Genomic DNA, 7,078 nt, shown 5'->3' with positions numbered 1-7,078 from the left:
TATGAACCAGCATTGAGACAGATATGGTCACGATCATCGTGACCACAGAAGTTATTATCTGAAGGGACTGCAGATATTACAGCTTTTTTCTCCAGTGGTACTTATCATGACTTAAACTTCAATTATATATATATATATATTTGGCCTATTACCTACCTCTGTTAGATTATAATAAGCTCCAGAAGGATAAAGTCTTACTGCGCCTACCATGTTGCACGCACTTTATTATTAGTTGATTGCATAAACTAGAACTGCATACAGTGATATTTAAAAGAACGAAGGGTGCATCTGGGTATGGTGGTGCTGTCTATAATCCTAACACTCTGGGATGTTCCTGGAGATTTCAGGCAAAGGCATTGTTGGATGCTGACCGCATGGTAATATCAGAGGACACGACACAAAGGACCTCCAGCTGCAAGGAACAGCCAGGCCCAGGATGGCCTTCACTGCCTGAGAAAATGGCGTGGGAGATGGGCATCGGCCTTGAGTCATAATTGTTTAGGGGGCATAGCAAGTGATGCTAATAATTTGAAATCCATGCGCTGTGCTGATGCCATCTGACCCTCAGGTCCTTGGTCCGTTGGTACCCAGTGGGGGTTCAGCTGGCCAGAGCAGAACAGGGCTGGCGTGCTAGGAGTTTGGCCTGTCCATGCAGGAAACTGGACTTAAGAGGGTGTTGTTGGGTAGTGTGTTCTAAAAGTGGTTTAAATCCATTTTATTTCAAAGAGGAAAAAAATAAAAATAGTGGTACACTCCTGTAATCCCAGCTCTCAGGAGGCTGAGGCAGGAGGACAGTTGCAAATTCCAGGCCAGCCTGGACTACAAAGTGAGCCCAAGGCCACCCCAAACTGCCTAGTAAGACCCTGTCTCAAAAAGCGAAAAAAACAAAACAAAACAAAACAAAAAAAAAGGCTCACCAGTTGGTGCTGAGAAGCTCACCTCTCCCTCCGGTCTTACTTTCCTTGTTCTCATCTCAGAGAATTGAGAACAAGTGAAAATCAATGGCAAAGTTTATTTGGGAACATAAAAATGCAAAGGAATGGGAAGGAAAGGGAACATTTTTAAAAATGGGAAAAGAAGAAAAACATAGAAACAAAGAGAGGGTAGCGAGGTGGGAAAAATGAGTTATATTATGTACAGGGACAAATTCTCTATGATGAATGTGATCATTATATACACCTAAAATCTGATTTAAAAAGAAGAGTGAGAGAAAATGGCTCTACGGAGTGAGCTTGGGCTGAATAAAGGAAAAAAGCAACAGAAGGACACCCTGGAGAAAGCAGCGGGGGCCAGTGTGAGAAAAACCACGACGGCAACCTCTCGACATCTGTATCTTTCATGCTGTTCAAATCTCGAGGAAACCCGCGAGAACTTCTACATCCGGGTCTAGAGGGGCGGTGCTGGGATACCAAGTCTCAGGCTGAAGTCAGGAAACCCCTGGAGCTCTCGCGAGAAGTCCATGTGCAGGGTTTTTGAGAAATCATTCCGCTAAGTGTTCTAGGGTTTTGTGATTAATAGGTCGCTTCCTTAACCAGTTTTGCCACGCCCTGATCTCCTATATCAGGAGAACAAGGGAACACAGATAGAGTCTGACCTTACAGGGAACCAAACCTGGCCCAGAGAGCTGAGTGTTCAGGCCAGGCAGAGATCATAGGAATCATAGGACAGAAGGGGTGGGTAGTGAGGGTGGGGCGGAGAGAGGGGGAGGGGAAGAAACGAAAGAGTGAGAGAGCCAGGTGGGTGTAACCTGGAGAATCTGATGATTTCCTGAACAGCAGAACCGTAGGTAGCACAGTCAGGGGCTTTCTGTGGGGCCTCTGCCAACCCAGCCAGTGTTGAAGACACACAGGGAGCTGCTCAGCTTGGCCATCTGCAGAAATACAACCCTCAAATTCCCCCTCAAGATGGCTGAAGCATCATGGGAAACTACTGTGCATGTGTTTTTCTGGAAAAATAAAATATGACATCAGACCCTGGGGCAAACCCTTATAAGTGATTCTTTTTTTAAAAAAATTTATTTTAAAGAGAATAAAACCAAGCAAAACAAAACAATAACATCAATCAAAACAAAACAGTGTAAGTGATACAGGACTTCAAAATAAGATGATAGGAAATCAACAATGGCTACCACAATGCCTCTTGTTATCTTTAGAATAGCCACCCATACCCTTAGACATAGTAAAAATCAAACAAAACAGGACAGAAGAGGACCGATAAAAACAAAACAATAAACACAATAAATGACTTCTAAACAGGACAATAGTAAATTCAAAATGGCTACTATAATATATCTTGTTACCTTTGAAATAGCTGCCCCTGCCATTGGATGTAATAAAATCAAACGGAAGTTATTCTGTGACTCAGGAAGAACATTGGCTTGCAGTGGGTCACAGCTCACATGGCTAGTGCTGCTGTGTGTCCTTGGGCACATTCTCCAGGACTCATTTTCTCTGTATAAAGTGGGGCCAGTGAACTGGAACTCACAAAGTACTGGATGATGGGAATTCCTGACTCTCGCTTTCTGAAAATATGCTCTCTGGTGAAGGCTTCTAAAGCTGAACATGGTAGTTCATGCAATCCCAGACTTTGGGAGGTGAGGCAAGACGATCTCCTTGGATTGGAGTCCACCTGTCTCTGAAAACAAAAAACAAACCAAAGCATAAAATACAACAGCAACAAAAACAGGCTTCTGTTTAAGAAAATGGTTTCTTGTTTTTATTATATTAGAATAAAATTTCTTCTTTTTTTTATTTTTTTAATTTTTTTTTTTTTTTTGAGACAGGGTCTGCTGTAGTTCAGGCTGGCCTTGAACTTACTATGTACTCTAGCTGGCCTTGAACTCACAGCAATCCTCTGAAGTGCTGGGATTGTAGATGTGTGCCACAATACCTGGGTAAATTTTCCTTTTAGACAGGTACAGTGGTAACAGACGAGTTAGTAGATTTTGCAGTTGGTTAGCATTAGACAAAGTGGTGAGATGGAAATTAAGTGGAATCACCCCATATCCCTCTGGGTAGTAGACTAAAGGCGGGAGGGTAAGATTTCTGGGAACTTCCTGGTCAAGGACTGCTTTCAGCTGGGCATGGTGGAGCACATCTGTAATCCCAGCACACTGGAGGCTGAGGCAGGAGGACTACCATGAGTTGCAGGTAAGCCTGGGCTATAGATCAAGACCTTGTTTTACAAAACAAAAGCAAATGAACAAAACACACACAATTCACATGTTCTCTGATCATGGATGTGTCCTATAAAATGAACTCTAGATTTGGATAACACTGCTGGTCGCAGGGCCTGGACGTAGTTAGTGATTTTATCTGCGGAACCACCAAATGCCTTTCAAATATCAGCTACGTCTTCCAACTTCCCTCTGCACCATCCCAAGCCCCCACGGTGGGAGTGGCCAGCTGCAGAGCGCTCAGCCACCTCAGCTCTGATTGGGGCTGGGCTTACTCCAGGGACCAGAAGTGTCAGGCTGGTTTCTAGGAACCCATGAGCTTCTGGACCCAGTGCTTCTGCTCAAGCTCTCCATCCCCAGGCCAGCTAAGGAAGCAGAACCTGGAGCAGAGCAGGAGGATGGCGGGGATCTGTGATCTATGTGGACTCAATGTGATTTAACACCCCAATCAGCAGGACAGAAAGCCCTTCTTCTGTGTGGCTTTCCCCAAGGTCAGGACGAGGCAAATGGATCAGAAGAAGACAGGGTTTCCCCTCCAGGCACCCAGCATGTCACGGGCAGAAAGGCTCTGTCATGTGCAAGTCGGACTGGGAATCCTTCCCAGAAAGAGATGCCAATTCCTTCTTCTAAAGGGGCTATCTGGAAGAGTCTGCCGCGTTTTTCTCAAGAATGTTTCTCATGTCAAGAGACCTGTACCCCAAATAGCAACCTTGTCCAAGTTCTTGTGCTGTCTGTCGGCCTTATTGGGAATCCATGCACCAGTGCGGGACAGAAGGACCGCGTAATGTCCCTGCCATGTCCCCGGCATGGAAGGCCATTCTGCACTTGAAAAACAGCATCAGAGGGAAGTCAGTTCAGGGAAGAGGGCAGTGGTGGATGAAGTCAAGGGCCTCCGGCTGGAGGTTCTAGTGGCAGACAGGCTTCTCTTTGTCCATTGTTCACTGACAATGAAGAGCTGCAGGGATCCAGAGAAAGGCACTCTCAGACTCTGTCTGGTGCTGTGGCTTTTTGCTGTTAGGTCCCCCCACAAGTCACCAAGTGCAGCTCTGAATATTTGGAACGTTGGGAGCCTCCCGAATGTAGAGTGCTGGGGCTGCGGTGAGTGATCCCGGAAATGTCCAGCAGCCTTGGGCTGTAACCTGTGTGTCTGTCCAAGTCTGGTGCAACTGGGGCGAAATGACTGTGATCTAAGATGGGATTTTCTTGTCTGTGAGGTGAGGTGTTGGACCCTGATCGGGTCACTGAATGGAGCTCTCTGGGCCTTGTAATTCCTTGAAGTGTATTTCCTTCCTGCGTCCTAGAAGCACTTGTTTTACAGATTTTGAGCCAGTGCCCATCATTAAAGAAGATTCAACAGCAATAAAGCACACAAGCCAAATATAAAGGACTTGGTTGTACTGGGGACTGAACCCAGCACCTGCGCACTGAGCCACATCACCAGTGGATTTTAATTCTTTATTTTGAGACAAGGTCTCACTAAGTCATTACATTGCACAGGTTGGGCTTGAACTTGTGATGTATCCTGCCTCCGCCTCCCAAGGTGCTGAGATTACTGGTAAGTGCCTCCGATCCTGATTGACATCCAAAATAATTGAAAGAAGAATCTTGAACAAAGATGTGTCACCCTGGGTGTGGTGGTGCATGCCTGTAGTCTCAGCACTTGGGAGGCTGAGGCAGGAGGATTGCTGTGAGTCTGAGGCCAGTCTGGGCTACAAAGTGAGTTCAAGGCCAGCCAGAACTGCATTGTGAGACTTTGTATCAAAAAGACAGAAAACAAAGTGTTACTTGTATCTATAGCAGCATTACTGATAACAACCAGAAGGTAGAAGCAATCCGGGTGTCCAGCAATGGGGCATGGGTAAAAACTGTGGTGCATACATAAAACAGAATCTTATTTGGTCTTGGAAAAGATGCAAGTTGATTACCTTGTGAATGCACTTTGACAATGCTACACTAAATGAAAAGTGGTTAAAAAGCGTGACACTTACATTCCACTAATAGGAGATCCTTAGGGTTGTCAGAATTGTAGCCAGAAAGTAAAATGTGACCATGCATGATGGCACATGCCTGTAATCCCGGCATTTGAGAGGCTGAGGCAAGAGGATTGCTCCAGGTTTGAGGGCTACCGTAGTGAGTTGAAGGACAGTATGAACTACATGGTGAGACCCTGTTTCTTTCTTTTTTTTTTCAATAGCATGATCTTTTTCTTTTCTTTCTTTCTTTTTTTTTTTTTTTTTTTTTTTTTTTTGTGGTGCTAAGGATCAAACCCACAGCCTTATGCACGCAAGGCAAAAGCTCTGCCAGTAAACCACACCCTCAGAGACCCTTTTTCAAAACAAAATAAAACAACAAAACTGACTGATAATCCTGAGGCTTCCTGATCTTTGCATTATGCCAGTCCATGGCTGGATTTTATGATTTGACCTTGAGATTTTTTTTTTTTTTTTTTGTCTTTTTTGAGACGGGATCTTGCTATGCAGTTCAGGCTGGCCTTGAGCTCACTTTGTAGCCCAGGCTGGTCTCGAACTTGCAACGATCCTCTCACCTCAGCCTCTGGAGTGCTGGGATTACAGGCATGTGCCACCATGCCTGGCTTTGACCTTGAGATTTTAGTATGACCTAGGTCACTGTGATGGGTGCCATGACCAGGGAAGGGCGACTGTTGTCCTCCACGACAGAAGAAGAAATCCTTTAAAAAAAGGAAGCTGGAAAGCCTGGCTAGCTCAGTTGGTAGAGCATCAGACTTTTAATCTGAGAATCCAGGGTTTAAATCCCTGTTCAAGTGTTAGGCTTGCTGTAGCCAGGTGCGGTAGCACATGCCTGTAATCCCAACACTCGGGAGGCTGAGGCAGGGAGATCAGTGCAAGTTTGAGGCTACCCAGTAAGAACCTATCTTTGAGAGACAGAGAGGAGAAAAACTTCTCAAATGTAATGAAATGGATGACTCAGATGCATGAGAAAAGTTGGAGAGATGTTATAACCAAGACAAATGAAAACTTTGCTTCCCTCCTCCAAATAATGTAACATGGTCTAAGGAAAACATGCGTACTGCGTGTGACACAGCGTACGCGTTTGCTTGTGATTTGGGGAAGGTTGGAAACGAACCCCACATAGTGACAAAAAATACACCAGTGGGTTTACGGTAAGGAGCAGGGTCAACAGCAAGACCACAAGGGAGTGGAGATGAACTAGAGAGGGGGACGTGTGTGCACACAGTACATCCGATTAAAAAACCCAAACAAAATCCAAGTATCTATCAGTGTCTATCTATCTATCATCCTCTACCTCTTTGCCTAATAATAAGAAAATAAATAACCACGTTGAAAAATGGACAGTGGAGACTAAGAATGATCAAATTTTTTTTTTTTTGTTTGTTTTTGAGACAAGGTTTTACTGTGTCGCCCAGATGGCCTCAAACTTGCAGCGATCCTCCTGCCTCAGCCTCCAGAGTGCTGGGATGACAGGTGGTTTGTACCCAGCTCTTTTAACTCTTAAAGTGCTTGGTCCAGGACACTAGATAAACACCGCTTATTCAGTGCATTCATTTGAAAGAGCCTCCTTCCATTACATATTTACTAAGCTGGAAGGCCACACAGAGGAGCCCCTGGGAGACAAGGACCTACCCAGCTGCCTGGCCACACAGTTGTGCCCGGCTGAGCCCCCGCCTGCTCCAGGCCTTCTACTTGGCACCGTGATGGGGTCTGCAAACCAGCAGGCTGATGGGGCAGACCCGAGGCCAGTGCTCCCTGGAGGGAGGACCGGCCACGCCTGGCTCATGCCCCCTACTACCTTGCGGGGCTAACTCAGAAGGAGTGGGGGTTCTGTTTGCTGCAGGAGTGTGCGGAGGTGAGATGGGGCCTCACCAAGCCCCTGACATTTGAACTGTGGCTTCCACCCTTGGAC

General features: G+C 45.8%; 1 non-coding gene across 1 annotated transcript; it reads left to right on the top strand.

The window, feature by feature from the left end:
• Positions 1 to 5,887: 5,887 nt before the first annotated feature.
• On the top strand, positions 5,888 to 5,967 carry Trnak-uuu (transfer RNA lysine (anticodon UUU)). Its single transcript has one exon. It is a non-coding gene; the product is annotated as a tRNA-Lys (tRNA).
• Positions 5,968 to 7,078: the final 1,111 nt, after the last annotated feature.

This window comes from Cavia porcellus, unplaced genomic scaffold (genome assembly GCF_034190915.1).
Source record: "Cavia porcellus strain 051 isolate PalLab524CR breed Dunkin Hartley unplaced genomic scaffold, mCavPor4.1 scaffold_8, whole genome shotgun sequence".
Classification (NCBI taxonomy): Eukaryota; Metazoa; Chordata; class Mammalia; order Rodentia; family Caviidae; genus Cavia; species Cavia porcellus.
Note: the sequence above shows the minus strand (reverse complement) of the source record. Positions and strands in the feature narration are given on the sequence as shown.